At 38.2% G+C, this 20400-nt stretch overlaps 1 protein-coding gene across 25 annotated transcripts in view; it reads right to left on the reverse strand.

Moving 5' to 3' along the window:
* FRYL (FRY like transcription coactivator) overlaps window positions 1–20400 on the reverse strand; it is a 286610-nt gene that overhangs the window by 178741 nt on the left and 87469 nt on the right. For 2 of the 25 annotated variants that reach the window (XM_065544986.2, XM_074039750.1), the window contains one exon: window positions 4266–4491. The exons of 22 other annotated variants lie outside the window; for them this stretch is intronic. The gene's annotated coding sequence lies outside the window, so the exon portion shown is untranslated. The remainder of the gene's footprint in view (window positions 1–4265; window positions 4492–20400) is intronic. One more of the 25 variants, XM_074039757.1, reaches the window with a different exon arrangement.

Here is a 20400-nt window from a genome sequence, read left to right on the forward strand (position 1 = left end):
GTTTCTAAAAAAGGTAAGTTTATACAAATGTTACAGATTGGACCAATGCAATAATACAGTCATAAGTTAGCAACATAAAACCAGTAAGGAAGTATTTTAACTAAGCGCTATAATTTGGGGTGTGGTTACCTATGCAGCAATTACATTGCTTGTGTAGGCCATAAGGTACAATTACTGTCACGTTCCTGACACAGGTAGTCATTAATAACCCAAATTGTTCCTGGCTTTTGGTTTTAGTACTTTTTATATATTTCACACATTTAAAACACATTCCTCTGCTAGAATGAAACAGTCTAGAAGATCCTGTAATCGTAACTTTCTTCTTTGCCCGCACAAACCATACCAATTGCCTAACAAATTTGGCACAGTGCTAAGATATTATTTATTCAAAGATAAAAAATCTGCTCTTTCCAAATATATTTAAAAATCATTCTCAAGGTCCTAAGAAATAGAGACAGAAATATTTCATTGCCTGAAACAACAGTTTTTGAAGATATTGTTAATTAAAACCCAGATTTTAAAATTTCTATTCAAAAAGCTCCCTGTTACTGGATTTGTATTTTTATAACACAATGCATATTTATTTTATTGTCTTGAAGCTGGAATTATTAATACCAACACAGTTTCACTGACAGTATAGTTAATACAGATGTTTAGGGAAGAAAGGGGTATCTGCCATCAAAATTGGCTAGTCCTAACGGAACAGAACGAGTAAAACTCTATGCATCCATAGTGTGAATATATAATTTGCTGCCCAAAGCAAAGCTGTTTTGAGCATGAAGTAGGTACTATTAATAATGATGCCAGAAAGGAGACATAAACTGCAACTACCCAGGGTGTACGGAGACGTCTTACAGTCACCTTCTCCATGAAGCACTCATCACAAAGTAAAGGCTCACTATTTACTGCCAAAACTTGCCTTTTTTTTGTTTCCTAAATTGTCAGTAGTAAACTACATTTTCAACCAACTATAGGTTCTTTACCATTAAAGCCACCTTTGATATCACTCTAGTTTTAAACCAGAGGAGTGAGTCAGCAAGGCTGTAATAAAGTAAAGGTCTAAACCAGGAAAGGAAGAGCCAATAAACTGCAGAGGCAACCAAATGTAAGAGCAAAAATTACTCTTAAAGAGGACCAGGCCAGGTGCAGTGGCTCACGCCTGTAATCCCAGCACTTTGGGAGGCCAAGGCGGGCAGATCACTTGAGGTCAAGAGTTCGAGACCAGCTTGACCAACATGGTGAAACTCCATTTCTACTAAAATAAAAAACCAAAAATTAGCCGGGTATGGTGGCACACACCTGTAATCCCAGCTACTCGGGAGGCCGAGGCAGGAGAATCGCTTGAACCCGGGAGGTGGAGGTTGCAGTGAGCCGAGACTGTGCCACTGCACTCCAGTCTGGATGTCACAGTGACACTCTGTCTCAAAATAATAATAATAATAAAATAAATAAATAAATAAGAATTAGAGAACCAATGGGGTTAAAAAGGAAAGATGAAAAGATCATCCAGTAAAATTAAATGGGTGAGTCCAAAACATAGATAAATGTTTATGCATGGTTAACCTTCATCAAAATGCACTGTATTCAAAGTAATTTAGAAAAAGCTAACTTCATAATCTTAATATTCTTTAAACCCCCACTCTAAAACCTAGAAAACCAGAATGCATTGTTTAATAAGATCCCTTAGGTGATTCTTAAGCACGTCCAAGTTTAAGGGCTACTTAACAGGAAATTTTGGAAGCCTAAGAAATAACAAAGAGAAATTTTCTATATTCATTACAATGAACTTTTCATAGTTTTTTTTTTTTTAAGTTTCTTCATCAAGTAGGCTAGAAATGTGTATCAGCTTATACTTCCTCTTGAGGACAGTGTAAGAGATCATCAAAGGGCCCATTTAATTTTAACTCACTCTTTAGAAACACAAAAACCCATCAAAAGTCTAAGTAAAAGAACTAAGTAAAAGAAGAATTTAGGTAAGGTGACTATAATTTACTTTGTAATAACTAAAATTATTTTGGATTGCTTATCTTTAACAGTTTAAATAAGTCAGTGATGGCATGTTTGCTTTGCTAGATATAGAATTTAGAAAAATATAATTCCAAAAGCCAAACTAATCCTCATCCTGATTGCCATCTTTCTGCAAAGAATCATCTGAGATGATCTACGTTACCTTTACAGCTAATTTTTTTTAAAACAAAACAAAATGACTCAGAGTAATAAATTTTATTATTAAAAAAAAAAAGCAAAGTATGTATTCTACCCCCATATGTAGCAGGATGGGGTGGGACAGATGAGTGGAAGGTACGTAGGTATAACCTAGCAGACAATCCATTCCATTAAGGACAGACAGGTCATTGAGGACAGGTCCATGCAACAATATAACTAATAAAAGCAACCACTTCAGAACCGCAAATCAGGATACCGGGCACATACAGGAAATGTGTTAAGCCAATAATTGTTATCTTTAAAGAATAAAACATCTGGCCTTCCAAAAACAGTCACAGAATCACAGACTGCGCCCCCCCCCCCCTTTTTTTTTTTGAACTGGAAACATTTTAGCAATCATTTATCATAATCTCTTAAATTCCATGAGACAACTGAAGACCAAGGAAGATAAGCAATATAGTAGGATCTCAAATCAAATTAATATTTATTGAACACCTACTACAGATTAAACACTATTCTAAGGGTTACAAAAAATAGAACTAAGTATAATATTGGACTCTTTCTTCACAGCTTCCATTCTCTTTTTGTTTTGAGACTGATCTTGCTCTGTCTCCCAGGCTGGAGTGCAGTGGGTGCAATCTCAGCTCACTGCAACCTCTGCCTCCCAGGTTCAAGCAATTCTCTTGCCTCAGCCTCCCAAGTACCTGGGATTACAGGGCACACCACTACAGCTGGCTAATTTTTATATTTTTAGTAGAGACAGGGTTTCACCATGTTAGCCATGCTGGTCTTGAACTCCTGACCTCAGGTGATCCGCCCACCTTGGCTTCCCAAAGTGCTGGGATTACAGGCGAGAGCCACAGCGTCTGGCCAAAGCCTCCATTCTCTATTTCCCAGGTAAGTTACTTGGATATAGTTCTCTGATATTACCAATCTTCTTTTCTGTAGTCTAGCTTAGGGGTTGGAAAACTGACACCCATGGCCAAATTTGGCCCAACGGCTGTTTTTTTAAATAAAGTTGTAGTAAAACGCAGCCACACACGTTCACTTGCATATCATCTAGAGCCACTTTGGCTCTACAAAGCCAGAGCTAAGTACCTGTGACAAAGACCCGTGGCCTGCAAAGCCTAAAATATTTACTATCTGGCCCTTTACAGAAAAGGTTTACTAACTGCTGTTCTAGATTGATCATCGTTTGCTTAATTTGAGGTGGTTTTTTTGTTTTTCTTTTTTCATTTTGAAACTAAGGCTGGAGATCGCATCACTGCACTCCAGCCTGAGCGACAGAAGAACAGTCCATCTCAAAAAACTTAAAAAAAAAAAAGAAAGAAAGAAACTAAGACTGGTTTTGCCTAGGGAACCATTGCCTACTGAGCAATGTACTAGATGGTTTTGAAGGACAAGTCAGTAAGCTAAATATGGCAACTGACAGCACTTCTTGTTAACAAGTAAAAACTTGCTCTGGTACATAAAGGCTAGAGGACTCTTAACATTTATTTAACAAACGTTTACTAACTGCTTAAGAAGTGCCTGCCACTGGGCTAAACTCTGGGGTACCCACAAAAGTCAGACCAACTCAGTCCTAAACCCACTATCTGGTAAAAAGAAACAATACTTTCATGTTAAATAGAATAATAACTGAGGTTAGGGGGTGAGGAAAACTTATTAACCCCAAGGATAGTCATACAAGAGATTTCCACTCCCCTTGCAGATTCCAGTTTCAGGAAGTCACCAGAATTTGAGGCTTATAACTATAGTTGCCTCAACCCAAAGGCCACAAGTTGTACCTGGGTGGGGTTAACCCTTGGACTGAATATTGGTTCCTGAATTCCCTTTATAGCACTTTATTTTTGTTTAACCTTTACAGTATATTCCTTTAGTTACATTTTAAACTTCAACTTAGCTTTATTCTTCTTAACCTATTTTTACTCTTCTTTTTAAAACTGTCTTTATTTTTTCAATATTTTGAGATAGACATTTTATTGTCTTACTCATCTTTTTACACCTTTATTATTTTAGTATGTTTTACTTGCTATTTATTTGTGATATATTTACTTAGCAATACATTTTTCTTATCCCTTTGGTTTCAATTATTTTACCTTAGATTCAATACTGCTTTCCTTTTGCTTCTTAAGTGAAGTATAAGCAGCTGTGATCATCAAAATAGTCATCCACCAGCAAGGTGCAGTAACTGAACAATCAGAGCAGGTGCAGCCGCAGAGTGGAGCTGAGTGCTGGGAGCCGTATGGTGTGCCTCATCCTTTAGTTGATGAAACATATGGTGGTCCTGGGATGAGGGCAGGGGTATTTGAGCATCAGGAGCAACTGGGGGAGGAGATTTAGTAGTGGCTAAATATCAACTAACATGACAAATTGTAATATTTTAACAACCAGTGTCACCATACCCATACATACTGGATATACACTAGTCTTGTGACTACTATAATTTGCATTATAATTTATAATATTATTATCTTTATATATTATATATATAAAATTATATTAAAGGGATATATATAAATTTTATTTCATAAATAAATTTTATTTAATAAATTTTATTAAATTAAATTAAATGTAGGGGCGGAGCAAGATGGCCGAATAGGAACAGCTCCAGTCTCCAGCTCCCAGCACCAGCAACACAGAAGACAGGTGATTTCTGCATTTTCAACTGAGGTACTGGGTTCATCTCACTAGGGAGTGCTAAACAATCGGTGCTGGTCAGCTGCTGCAGCCCGACCAGCGAGAGCAGAAGCAGGGCAAGGCATCGCCTCACCTGGGAAGCACAAGGGGGAAGGGAATCCCTTTTCCTAGCCAGAGGAACTGAGACACACAACACCTGGAAAATCGGGTAACTCCCACCCCAATACTGCACTTTAAGTAAACGGGCACACCACGAGATTATATCCCACACCTGGCTGGGAGGGTCCCACGCCCATGGAGCCTTCCTCATTGCTAGCACAGCAGTCTGCGATCTACCGGCAAGGCAGCAGCGAGATGGGGGGAGGGGCGCACACCATTGCTGAGGCTTAAGTAGGTAAATAAAGCCCTGGGAAGCTCGAACTGGGTGGAGCTCATAGAAGCTCAAGGAAACCTGCCTGTCTCTGTAGACTCCACCTCTGGGGACAGGGCACAGCTAAACAACAACAACAAAAGCAGCAGAAACCTCTGCAGATGCAAACGACTCTGTCTGACAGCTTTGAAGAGAGCAGTGGATCTCCCAACACGGAGGTTGAGATCTGAGAACGGACAGACTGCCTGCTCAAGTGGGTTCCTGACCCGAGTAGCCTAACTGGGAGACATCCCCCACTAGCGGCAGACCGACACCCCACACCTCACACCATGGAGTACACCCCGAGAGGAAGCTTCCAAAGCAAGAATCGGACAGGTACACTCGCTATTCAGCAGTATTCTATCTTCTGCAGCCTCTACTGCTGACACCCAGGCAAACAGGGTCTGGAGTGGACCTCAAGCAATCTCCAACAGACCTACAGCTGAGGGTCCTGACTGTTAGAAGGAAAACTAACAAACAGGAAGGACACCCACACGTCACCATCATCAAAGACCAGAGGCAGATAAAACCACAAAGATGGGGAAAAAGCAGGGCAGAAAAGCTCGAAATTCAAAAAATAAGAGCGCATCTCCCCTTCCAAAGGAACGCAGCTCATCGCCAGCAACGGATCAAAGCTAGATGGAGAATGACTTTGACGAGATGAGAGAAGAAGGCTTCAGTCCATCAAACTTCTCAGAGCTAAAGGAGGAATTACGTACCCAGCGCAAAGAAACTAAAAATCTTGAAAAAAGAGTGGAAGAATTGATAACCTGAATAATTAACGCAGAGAAGGCCATAAACGAATGGACAGCGATGAAAACCATGACACGAGAAATACATGACAAATGGACAAGCTTCAGTAACCGACCCGATCAACTGGAAGAAAGAGTATCAGCGACTGAGGATCAAATGAATGAAATGAAGCGAGAAGAGAAATCTAAAGAAAAAAGAAGAAAAAGAAATGAACAAAACCTGCAAGAAGTATGGGATTATGTAAAAAGACCAAATCTACGTCTGATTGCGGTGCCTGAAAGTGACGGGGAAAATGGAACCAAGTTGGAAAACACTCTGCAGGATATCATCCAGGAGAACTTCCCCAACCTAGTAGGGCAGGCCAACATTCAAATTCAGGAAATACAGAGGACACCACAAAGATACTCCTCGAGAAGAGCAACTCCAAGACACATAATTGCCAGATTCACCAAAGTTGAAATGAAGGAAAAAATCTTAAGGGCAGCCAGAGAGAAAGGTTGGGTTACCCACAAAGGGAAGCCCATCAGACTAACAGCAGATCTCTCAGCAGAAACTCTACAAGCCAGAAGAGAGTGGGGGCCAATATTCAACATTCTTAAAGAAAAGAATTTTCAACCCAGAATTTCATATCCAGCCAAACGAAGTTTCATAAGTGAAGGAGAAATAAAATCCTTTACAGATAAGAAAATGCTCAGAGATTTTGTCACCACCAGGCCTGCCTTACAAGAGACCCTGAGGAAGCACTAAACATGGAAAGGAACAACCGGTACCAGCCATTGCAAAAACATGCCAAAATGTAAAGACCATTGAGGCTAGGAAGAAACTGCATCAACTAACGAGCAAAATAACCAGTTAATATCATAATGGCAGGATCAAGTTCACACATAACAATATTAACCTTAAATGTAAATGGATTAAATGCTCCAATTAAAAGACACAGACTGGCAAACTGGATAAAGAGTCAAGACCCATCAGTCTGCTGTATTCAGGAGACCCATCTCACATGCAGAGACATACATAGGCTCAAAATAAAGAGATGGAGGAAGATCTCCCAAGCAAATGGAGAACAAAAGAAAAGCAGGGGTTGCAATACTAGTCTCTGATAAAACAGACTTTAAACCATCAAAGATCAAAAGAGACAAAGAAGGCCATTACATAATGGTAAAGGGATCAATTCAACAGGAAGAGCTAACTATCCTAAATATATATGCACCCAATACAGGAGCACCCAGATTCATAAAGCAAGTCCTTAGAGACTTACAAAGAGACTTAGACTCCCATACAATAATAATGGGAGACTTCAACTGCCCACTGTCAACATTAGACAGATCAACGAGACAGAAAGTTAACAAGGATATCCAGGAATTGAACTCATCTCTGCAGCAAGCAGACCTAATAGACGTCTACAGAACTCTCCACCCCAAATCAACAGAATATACATTCTTCTGAGTACCACATTACACTTATTCCAAAATTGACCACATAATTGGAAGTAAAGCACTTCTCAGCAAATGTACAAGAACAGAAATTATAACAAACTGTCTCTCAGACCACAGTGCAATCAAACTAGAACTCAGGACTAAGAAACTCAATAAAAACCGCTCAACTACATGGAAACTGAATAACCTGCTCCTGAATGACTACTGGGTACATAACGAAATGAAAGCAGAAATAAAGATGTTCTTTGAAACCAATGAGAACAAAGATACAACATACCAGAATCTCTGGGACACATTTAAAGCAGTGTGTAGAGGGAAATTTATAGCACTAAATGCCCACAAGAGAAAGCTGGAAAGATCTAAAATTGACACTCTAACATCACAATTAAAAGAACTAGAGAAGCAAGAGCAAACACATTCAAAAGCAAGCCGAAGGCAAGAAATAACTAAGATCAGAGCAGAACTGAAGGCGATAGAGACATAAAAAACCCTCCAAAAAATCAATGAATCCAGGAGTTGGTTTTTTGAAAAGATCAACAAAATTGATAGACCGCTAGCAAGACTAATAAAGAAGAAAAGAGAGAAGAATCCAATAGATGCAATAAAAAATGATAAAGGGGATATCACCACCGACCCCAAAGAAATACAAACTACCATCAGAGAATACTATAAACACCTCTACACAAATAAACTAGAAAATCTAGAAGAAATGGATAATTTCCTGGACACTTACACTCTCCCAATACTAAACCAGGAATAAGCTGAATCCCTGAATAGACCAATAGCAGGCTCTGAAATTGAGGCAATAATTAATAGCCTACCAACCAAAAAGAGTCTAGGACCAGATGGATTCACAGCTGAATTCTACCAGAGGTACAAGGAGGAGCTGATACCATTCCTTCTGAAACTATTCCAATCAACAGAAAAAGAGGGAATCCCCCCAAAATCATTTTATGAGGCCAACGTCATCCTGATACCAAAGCCTGGCAGAGACACAACAAAAAAAGAGAATTTTAGACCAATATCCTTGATGAACATTAATGCAAAAATCCTCAATAAAAACCGGCAAACCGAATCCAGCAGCACATCAAAAAGCTTATCCACCATGATCAAGTGGGCTTCATCCCTGCGATGCAAGGCTGGTTCAACATACGCAAATCAATAAACGTTATCCAGCATATAAACAGAACCAAAGACAAAAACCACATGATTATCTCAATAGATGCAGAAAAGGCCTCTGACAAAATTCAACAGCCCTTCATGCTAAAAACGCTCAATAAATTCGGTATTGATGGAACGTATCTCAAAATAATAAGAGCTATTTATGACAAACCCACAGCCAATATCATAGTGAATGGGCAAAAACTGGAAAAATTCCCTTTGAAAACTGGCACAAGACAGGGATGCCCTCTCTCACCACTCCTATTCAACATAGTGTTGGAAGTTCTGGCTAGGGCAATCAGGCAAGAGAAAGAAATCAAGGGTATTCAGTTAGGAAAAGAAGAAGTCAAATTGTCCCTCTTTGCAGATGACATGACTGTATATTTAGAAAACTCCATTGTCTCAGTCCAAAATCTCCTTAAGCTGATAAGCAACTTCAGCAAAGTCTCAGGATACAAAATTAATGTGCAAAAATCACAAGCATTCTTATACACCAGTAACAGACAAACAGAGAGCCAAATCATGAATGAACTTCCATTCACAATTGCTTCAAACAGAATAAAATACCTAGGAATCCAACTTACAAGGGATGTAAAGGACCTCTTCAAGGAGAACTACAAACCACTGCTCAGTGAAATAAAAGAGGACACAAACAAATGGAAGAACATACCATGCTCATGGATAGGAAGAATCAATATCGTGAAAATGGCCATACTGCCCAAGGTAATTTATAGATTCAATGCCATCCCCATCAAGCTACCAATGAGTTTCTTCACAGAATTAGAAAAAACTGCTTTAAAGTTCATATGGAACCAAAAAAGAGCCCGCAGTGCCAAGACAATCCTAAGTCAAAAGAACAAAGCTGGAGGCATCATGCTACCTAACTTCAAACTATACTACAAGGCTACAGTAACCAAAACAGCATGGTACTGGTACCAAAACAGCGATATAGACCAATGGAACAGAACAGAGTCCTCAGAAATAATACCACACATCTATAGCCATCTGATCTTTGATAAACCTGAGAAAATCAAGAAATGGGGAAAGGATTCCCTATTTAATAAATGGTGCTGGGAAAATTGGCTAGCCATAAGTAGAAAGCTGAAACTGGATCCTTTCCTTACTCCTTATACGAAAATTAATTCAAGATGTATTAGAGACTTAAATGTTAGACCTAATACCATAAAAACCCTAGAAGAAAACCTAGGCAATACCATTCAGGACATAGGCATGGGCAAGGACTTCATGTCTAAAATACCAAAAGCAACGGCAACAAAAGCCAAAATTGACAAATGGGATCTAATTAAACTAAAGAGCTTCTGTACAGCAAAAGAAACTACCATCAGAGTGAACAGGCCACCTACAGAATGGGAGAAAATTTTTGCAATCTACTCATCTGACAAAGGGCTAATATCCAGAACCTACAAAGAACTCAAACAAATTTACAAGAAAAAAGCAACCCCATCAAAAAGTGGGCAAAGGATATGAACAGACATTTCTCAAAAGAAGACATTCATACAGCCAACAGACACATGAAAAAATGCTCATCATCACTGGCCATCAGAGAAATGCAAATCAAAACCACAATGAGATACCATCTCACACCAGTTAGAATGGCGATCATTAAAAAGTCAGGAAACAACAGGTGCTGGAGAGGATATGGAGAAATAGGAACACTTTTACACTGTTGGTGGGATTGTAAACTAGTTCAACCATTATGGAAAACAGTGTGGCGATTCCTCAAGGATCTAGAACTAGAAGTACCGTATGACCTAGCCATCCCATTACTGGGTATATACCCAAAGGATTATAAATCATGCTGCTATAAAGACAGATGCACACGTATGTTTACTGCACCACTATTCACAATAGCAAAGACTTGGAATCAACCCAAATGTCCATCAGTGACAGACTGGATTAAGAAAATGTGGCACATATACACCATGGAATACTATGCAGCCATAAAAAAGGATGAGTTTGTGTCCTTTGTAGGGACATGGATGCAGCTGGAAACCATCATTCTCAGCAAACTATCACAAGAACAGAAAACCAAACACCGCATGGTCTCACTCATAGGTGGGAAATGAACAATGAGATCACTTAGACTCGGGAAGGGGAACATCACACACCAGGGCCTATCACGGGGAGTGGGGAGGGATTGCATTGGGAGTTATACCTGATGTAAATGACGAGTTGATGGGTGCAGCACACCAACATGGCACAAGTATACATATGTAACAAACCTGCACGTTATGCACATGTACCCTAGAACTTAAAGTATAATAAAAAATATATATATACATCAAAAAAAATGGGGTAATATTAATAGATCCTTCATGGTGTTATCATGAAGATTCAACAGATGAATAATTTAAAGTGCTAGCCACAAGGTCTGGCTTATATTAAATGCTCAAAGATATTAGCTGTAACTATTTATAAAATGCAGTAGTGGTGTATGGACACGGTGGTAACGCTTTTGACTGCTCAGTGATGTTTTCCTCCCGCTTTCTGATTCTCAGGTTCTAGAAATATCCCAAACAGAAGCCACTGGCCACATGTGCCTGTGGAGCACTTGAAATGTGGCTAGTCCAAATCGAGGAGTTGTGCCCTAAGTGTAAAATACACACTGGACTTCAAAGACTTATTTTTTAAAAAAATGTAAAATATTCCATTAAAAAGTTCACATTGATTACATGTTACAATGACATTTTAGATATAATGGGTTAAATAAAATATATTGTTAAAAATTTAAAAATAAATAAATTAAATTAAATTTTATTTAATAAAACTTATTAAATAAAAATTATATATCATTAATTATATATCCTCTTTATATATCCCTCATATTATTACATATATATTTAATACATAAAAATTTTTAAAAGACGGAGGAGACAGATGTACGTTTACTTCAATTAAGTTTCCTGCAAATTCTTTCTAAAAGCCAAAGAAATAAAGATCCTGACCCTAACTTTAACCATCCTTAATTGCCCCGATTTTTAATAATAAACATCCATGTATCTTTGGGAGGCAGTCTAAAAAGATAGCTTTTAAAATAATTTTTTACTGTTAATTTTAATTTTTTTACATTTTTTGAAATCATTTTTTACTGTTAATTTTTATGAATACATAGTAGGTGTATTATGTACTTATGTATTATGTATTATGTACTTATGGGGTGCATGAGACATGTTCATACAAGCATGCAGTGTGTGATAATCACAGAGTAAATGGAGTACCCATCACCACAAGCATTTATCCTGTGCGTTCCAAACAATCTAATTATACCTTTTTAGTTTTCTTAAATGTACAATTAAATTATTTTTTTACAATAGGCTGATGCAGTGGCTCATGTCTGTAATGCCAGCACTTTGGGAGGCTGAGGTGGGTGGATCACTTGAGGTCAGGAGTTCGAGATCAGTCTAGCCAACATGGCGAAACCCATCTGCACTAAAGATAAAAAAATTAGCGGGTCATGGTGGCGCACACCTGTAATCCCAGCTACTTGGGAGGCTGAGGCAGGAGGACTGCTTGAAACTGGGAGGAGGAGGTTGCAGTGAGCCGAGACTGCGCTACTGCTAGCCTGGGCGGCAGAGTGAGACTCCATCTTGGGATAAATATATATATATATAATTTTTTTTTACTATAGTCACCCTGCTGTGCTAGCAAATACTAGATCTTATTCATTCTATTAATATTTTTGTACCTATTAACCAACTCCACTTCCCCACTCCTAGCCTCCAATCCCACCAATGCTTTTCCTAGCCCTCTGGTAACCATCTTTCTACTCTATCTCCATGAGTTCAACTGTTTTAACTTTTAGCTCCCACAAATAAGTGAGAACATGTGAAGCTTGTCTTTTGTGCCTGGCTTATTTCACTTAACATAAAGACCTCCAGTTCCATCCGTGTTGCTGCAAGTGACAGAATCTCATCCTTTTTTATAACTGAATAGTACTCTACTGTGTGTATGTACCACATTTTCTTTATCCACTCATCTGCTGGTGGACATTTAGGTTGCTTCCAAATCTTGGCTATTATGAATAGTGCTGCAATAAACATGGAAGTGATGACATCTCTTTGATATACTGATTTCCTTTCTTTTGGGTATACACCTAGTACTGGGATTGCTGGATCCTATATAGTCGCACTATTTTTAGATTCTTGAGGAACTTCTGTACAGTTCTCCATAGTGGTTGTACTAATGTACATTCCCACCAATAGTGTATAAGGGTTCCCTTTTCTCCGCATCCTCACCAGCATTTGTTACTGCCTGTCTTTTGGATAAAAGTCATTTTTAACTGGGGTGAGATGATATCTCACTGTAGTTTTGATTTACACTTCTCTGGTCATCTGTGATGTTAAGCACCTTAAAAAGATACTTAAGAAGTGATTAGATTAACTATTAAAACACCTAGCAAAAACTACTGATACAGTGCTGTTGCACGAAGTTCTTTAAAAACCTTTGTATGTGAATCACACAATCATTTGGCAGTAGCTATATGGAAGACACACATTATGAACAAAGAAGGAAAGACAGGGCCAGGTGTGGTGGCTCACACCTGTAATCTCAGCACTTAAGGAGACTGAGGCAGGTGGATCACCTGAGGTCAGGAGTTCGAGACCATCCTGGCCAACATGGTGAAACCCCTTCTCTACAAAAAAACAAAATTAGCTGGGCATGGTAACACATGCCTGTAATCCCAGCTACTCAGGAGGCTGAGGCAGGAGAATCACTTGAACCCGGGAGGCGGAGGTTGTGGTGAGCCGAGATCGCGCCATTGCACTCCAGCCTGGGCAACAAGAGCAAAACTCCATCTCAAAAAAAAAAAAAAAAAAAATTAGCCGGGCCTGGTGGTGCACGTCTGTAACCCCAGCTACCCAGGAGGGTGAAGAACAAGAATCGCTTGAACCTGGGAGGCAGAGGTTGCAGTGAGCCAAGATCACACCACTGTACTCCAGCCTGGGCGACAGAGCAAGACTCTGTCTCAAAAAAAAAAAAAAAGGAAAAGGTGCTCTGTTTCAAGCCCCCATTAACTGTCCTATAAGTGCTAAAATTTTCAGGAGTTATGCATAATAAAAGACCTAGATCCAAATTCCTAGAATATTTTCTATGACAGAATGCTCCAAGGTTAAATTTGTAATTAAATTGATTCATCTATATCCAAATAAAAATCAAAAAGTCTTTGTAATAACAATAGCCACCATTTACTGAACAATTGTCAATTTTGTTGACAATTTTTTATAATCTTGAAAACAATGCTAGAAAGATATGATTCAAATTGATAGGTGAGGTTAACTAGTCTAGAGCGATTAAGTAGCCGATTCAAGGCAAGTCACTGGTACAGTTCAGCTTAGTCTGGATGGAAGCTTCATCTCCCTCCTTTCTCAACATTTCACTGCCTGGTGCCCCATCATGACTGTAGGTATTCCCAGTATCCCTCCTTTGTCATGAGAATTCCCGGAAAATAAGAGAAGACACGAATACAACAACCCAATAAGGCTTCTCCTAAATCCTCCAATGATTACAGTCTGAAAAGTACTCTGAAGACCCTGTTAAGAAAAGGAACTTACTTCACACTAGGACACTATGAAAGCCCAGTGCTTCCAAATCTTATTTGTAGCAGGAAAAAGAAGTCCTGACCTCCTTCACACACTTACATAGTAAGTGTGAGGTTCTATCTTGGTCAGGCTGAAAGTTCCATAACAAACTGATTACAATTTGGAGCTCAGGTTCTTCCTGGCATTGCGCTGCCCAGCAACCTTTTTTTTTTTTTTTTTAATCACTTCTGAATTCCAAACAATTCTCCATCTCCTTCAGTGTATCAATATCATAAGCATTTGAAATGTCAGAAACCTCAACTCAATTTTCTCCCAGGACCTTCTCTAAACTCCTTAAGAATAATCTGGTCTTCAATGAAGACTTAAGTCACTCATTACCCACTTTGTTCCCTTCTAAAAAGAAAGTGGCCTGTCATGTTATTCCTCTACCCAATATTAAGAATATCAAACAAAAATATTGTAATCTGGACTTAACACAAGTTAACAACTGAGAGCAATGGTTCTACGAAAACAAAACTGAAAAGATCACTTACTAAGGAAATCCAGTTAGTAAAATAAGTGCTACATTGTGGGTTGTCCCTGCTAGTGAGCTGTGCTGAATACCTAGAGAGAGGTATACCAGTATACGATTTAAACATTTCTATATCATGAAGTCATTAACGCTTTGTAATGAAATGGAACCAATACAATATGTGTGTCTTGTTTTGTAATAGTCATGTAAAATAGTCATTTACTTAATCAGTTTATCTTACCACAGTGCTACAAAAACTAATTATCAACTGATCATTAAAGTAAAAGACAGTTTCAAAGAGTAATGTTTAATATACACTAGAATTAAAGTTTTTTCCTATTAAAATATATCTTAATTAAAATGAAAGCACCAAAAATGTATACGTTCTTTAATAGAATAATAAAACTTAATAGATACAGTAGTCTTTATTTTTTTTTTTTATTTTATTTTTTTTTTTTGAGACAGAGTCTCGCTCTGTCACCCGAGCTGGAGTGCAGTGGCCAGATCTCAGCTCACTGCAAGCTCCGCCTCCCGGGTTTACGCCATTCTCCTGCCTCAGCCTCCCAAGTAGCTGGGACTACAGGCGCCCGCCACCTCGCCCGGCTAGTTTTTTGTATTTTTTAGTAGAGACGGGGTTTCACCGTGTTAGCCAGGATGGTCTCGATCTCCTGACCTCGTGATCCACCCGTCTCGGCCTCCCAAAGTGCTGGGATTACAGGCTTGAGCCACCGCGCCCGGCCGTCTTTATTTTTTTAAGAGACAGAGTCTCACTATGCTGCCCAAGCTGGAATGCAGTGGCTATTCACAGGTGCCATCGTTGCATACTGCAGACTGGAACTCCTGGGTTCAGGTAGTTCTCCAGCCTCAATCTCATAAGTAGCTGGGACTACTGGTGCATGACACTGCACCCATCAGACACACTAGTCTTTTAAAAAAAATACTGTATACATATTCAAAAACATCAAACAATAATGCAATGCAACAGAGTAGAAGGAGCAAATGCCTTATTTTAAAACAGTGGCATGGCTATACCACATAGTAATCCAAAGGCCTCAAATAATTTAAGTTTCCATGAATGTTTCAAATTCTAGATAACGACCTGTCTCACAGGGTTGTCAAGAGGACTTAGATAGATAACATTCACTCACTTTAATCAGTGAGCAACTATTATGTCCCAAGCCTTGAAACACATCAAACAAAACAAAGTTCATGCTCAGCTTATATTCTATTTGATGGGGGGAATGGAACACATATGTACTAAATAGGTAGACAAATGAGATCACTTCAGTTATTAGTAAAATAAAACAAGTTAACAGTGTCCAGAATATAGATGGTGCTCATATGTTTCTTTCATTCTTAACGGTAGTATATATCTTCTTCTGTTAAATGTATCATTGTCTCTGTTCTTGATGAATTTTATAAAAATCAATGTTAAAATAAATTGTTTTTTGTCACATTAACCCTTATCCTTGATTCCAAATGGAATGAACAACAACAATATTGATTCCATCAGAATAAAATAACCCAATCCTAGAGATAGAAGGACTTCGCAGCTGTTACCCAAAAGTCTATGGAAACACACACTGCCTGGTTTTTAGGATCTCCTCATGACTATACCTATAATTCTCTCTTCAACAGTCAGAAAACATTGTAGTACATTCTGAATCAGTAAATATCTTCCTCCCACCAACCTTTATACTTGAATATAGATATTATATGTTCCAATTCTACTAGTATTTATCAGTGTAACCTGTCTTGGATCACATGATTAGGACTTTACACACACACATACAAAAAAACAGCCTAAGGATATTTAAGCATCTCATGAATGGGATAAGATTATATCACATATAATATGATATATATGTGATCATTTTGATTTATTTTTTATTAAGTAGTAGCAGCAAATAAATGATTTATTTCTCTTAAAATCTGCAACATAGGGAGGCCGAGGTGGGCAGATCTCGAGGTCAGGAGATCGAGACCATCCAGGCTAACACGGTGAAACCCCGTCTCCACTAAAAATACAAAAAATTAGCTGGGCGTGGTGGCAGGCTCCTGTAGTCCCAGCTACTTGGGAGGCTGAGGCAGGAGAATAACGTGAACCCGGGAGGCGGAGCTTGCAGTAAGCCGAGAGATCGCTCCACCGTACTCTATCCCCAAAAAAAAAAAAAAAAAAAAAAAAAATTGCAACATACAGCAATATATAGTAGAAGCCCTTTGCTGTAAATCACAACTGTTGTCTAATTATTTAATCCAAAACTCCATTAAAGTAGAAATCAGGGGGGAAAAACAGATCAAGAGGTTCACTAAAAGTTGTATTTTAACTTAAAATATAAAATTCATGTTTATTCCCCAGCCTTTTGATATAGTGCCAAGGCCTTATCTTGCAAGGCAGATACGCTGATTACATCATTGTCTTTTTGCCCGAAACAAAACCCATGTACATCAGCTATGACTTCAAGCTTCAATTTCTTTTTTCTTTTTTTTTTTTTTTGAGACGGAATCTTGCTCTGTAGCCCAGGCTGGAGCACAGTGGCGCAATCTCAGCTCACTGCAAGCTCTGCCTCCCAGGTTCATGACATTTTCCGCCTCAGCCTCCCGAGTAGCTGGGACTACACGGGCTCCCGCCACCATGCCCGGCTAATTTTTTTGTATTTTTATTAGAGACAGGGTTTCACTGTGTTAGCCAGGATGGTCTCGATCTCCTGACCTCGTGATATGCCCACCTTGGCCTCCCAAAGTGCTGGGATTACAGGTGTGAGCCACCGCGCCCAGCCAAGTTTCAGTTTTTTTAAAGTGGCACAAGAAACTGAAGGTATCCAAGGGCAAAATCCTTCCAATCTTGTATACTTTCCTGGCCTATATGTAATTCAAATGCACATTTTTTTCGGGAATTCATCTTTATGAAGTCTAACCAAAGCATTCAACTTCGTTTACACTGAAACAACTCTTGCTTTTGAATTGCACACTTTACTGAATTATGTAATATTTAATTGAATTACACAATCACAATAATAAGTATAACTGGCATAAACAGATTTGTTTAAAAATATAACCGATTCTTGTTAAGCCCACAACTTAGCCTATTAGGAGCAGAAATGGTACCAGAGAATTTCATCAGTATGTAGTAGTGTGCTACAAGCATTTAAAAATATATTTTACAGAGGAATAGAGGATATTGGTGAAACCAAAGAGTTGTTTGAGAACTTCTAGGAAAATTTTTAAAATATTAGGCTACTTAACATTTAAAGAAAGTTTAAAAAAAATTATCAATAGCAAAGAATCTTTAAAATATCATTCCCTGCAAATTACACATATTTTTGTTAAATCATAAACATCTATAAATAATTCTGTAGTTAAAAGCTGCAGGTAGATTTCTACATATTCTAAGCTAGACTTATTCACGGTTGATTCTCTCACAAATGTACAACTGTCAATACAGATTACAATCTTATCTAAAATCTCTTAGAAAAAATAACTTTTTTTTTTGAGACAGAGTCTCCCTCTGTTGCCCAGTTGGAATGCAATGGTGCGATCTTAGCTCACTGCAACCTCCGCCTACTGGGTTCAAGTGATTCTCCTGCCTCAGCTTCCCAAGTAGCTGGGATTACAGGTGCCTGCCACCATGCCCAGCTAATTTTTGTAGTTTTAGTAGAGACAGGGTTTTGCCATGTTGGCCAGACTGATCTCAAACTCCTTAACCTCAGGTGATCCGCCTGCTTCAGCCTCCCAAAGTGCTAGGATTACAAGCGTGAGCCACCGCACCAGCCTGAAAAAATAACTTTTTAAATATTGAATTAGTAATTAAAGAAGTTGGAAACAACTGATTCAAGTATAAAGCTTTGAGATTACACGCCAGTTTTTCTCTAATAGCTCTTTCTTTGCATCTTTTTACGTGAAATCTCTCCATATCATCGATTTCTCCTTTCATTAAATGAACAAAACTGGAACACCCCTTAGGTGAACTGTACTAGTCATATTTTTATGACTTCTGGCTAAACCACTGCATTATCTCTATCCCAGAACCACCAGTAAATAGGAAGTAAGATTCACTTATGTTGAGATGCAAGTAACCTATGTGTACATTGGTATGAACGGTTGTATTTACAATTTGTATATGCAATATAAATTTAGTATCAAATCTTGAGATTCAACAGAAGGAACTGGCCGGGTGGGGTGGCTCATGCCTGTAATCCCAACACTTTGGGAGGCCGAGGCAGGCAGATCACGAGGTCAAGAGATCGAGGCCATCCTGGCCAACATGGTGAAACCCTGTCTCTACTAAAAATACAAAAATTAGCTGGGTGTGGTGGCATGTGCCTGTAATCCCAGCTATTCGGGGGGGCTGAGGCAGGAGAATTGCTTGAACCTGGGAGGTGGAGGTTGCAGTCAGCCAAGATCGTGCCACTGCTCTCCAGCCTGGCACCAGAGCAAAACTCTGTCTCAAAAAAACAAAAAACAAAAAACAAAAAAAAAGAGAGAGAGAGAGAAAGAGAGAAGGAATTGATCAGTGCATTGAAATGGAAGAGCCAGACACTTTAAAACCAAATCTCTCTACATAAATTGCCAAATAAGTTCTTTAAAAATTTCAATAGTCATTTCCTAAGGTTGAATTCTATTTTTTTTTTGCTTCCCCATCCTCAGGCCTGAATTTTATTTTTGAAGAGAAAAATCATGCAAGAGTTATTCCACAAAGAACCTCTAGCCTCAGAAATTTCAACAGACATCAGATTATTTGTTGTTTCATGATTATGCTTTATTTTGATCTTGATTAGTAAAAACATATATACCATGGGAAATTCTTAATCAAACAGAAACTGACTGCAAATTTGCAAATTAATACAAATTATAAAATCTAATTATTATACCTTGTAACATGTGTGCTGTATTTAAGAGTATAAGATAGTCTTTAAAAAAAAAAAACAAGTTAAGAGATAAAACTAAGGAGTCATATAAACAGGCATACCATATTACATTTAAATACCAAGTTCAATTACGTAGGCTGTAGTAAAGTGAAAAAAACAACTAAATGATTCAAGTAACTGCACATATTAATATACACATATTTTCACTTATGCATATACACTGTTGAACACAAAACCAAGTGCTGGCTGATTTATAAATTTTTTAATTAAAATTAGGAGGTGCCAACCCATCAGTGGCATCATTTCCACTTCTACTCAAATAAGCGAACAGTATAAAAAACTGGTATCTCCTAATACCAGTACACAGTAGACATCAATATATATTTCTTTCTAAAATGTAAAAGCTCCCTCTTTATTCTTTTACATAACTGGTATTTTTTAAAAAGAAAGTATGGTTTCTCATAAATATGATACTATTTTTTAAACTGACACGAAACGATGCTAGGGAGAATATAAGGTAATAGGAATTCTCACATCCTACCCTAAGGAGCTTAAAATCATAATGTTTTCAAAGGTAATGGCATTGTCTATCAAAACTTAAAAGGCAGTAGAACAGAAGATAGGAGAGTCCAGGAAGAGCAGGGGGAAGGTGAGGGAATAGGGAGAGATTTGTTAAAAGATACAAAATTGCAGCTAGATAGGAGAAATAAGTTCTAGTGTTCTATACCACTGTAGGATGACCATAGTAATAATATACAGTTTTAAATAGCTAGAAGGAAAATACTGAATGTTTCTAACACAAATAAATGAAAAATATCTGAGATGATAGATATGCTAATCACTCTGATAAGATCAATATACATTGTAAGTATCAAAACATCGCTATGTAACC

The sequence above is a fragment of the Macaca fascicularis genome, chromosome 5 (assembly GCF_037993035.2).
Source record: "Macaca fascicularis isolate 582-1 chromosome 5, T2T-MFA8v1.1".
Taxonomy (NCBI): Eukaryota; Metazoa; Chordata; class Mammalia; order Primates; family Cercopithecidae; genus Macaca; species Macaca fascicularis.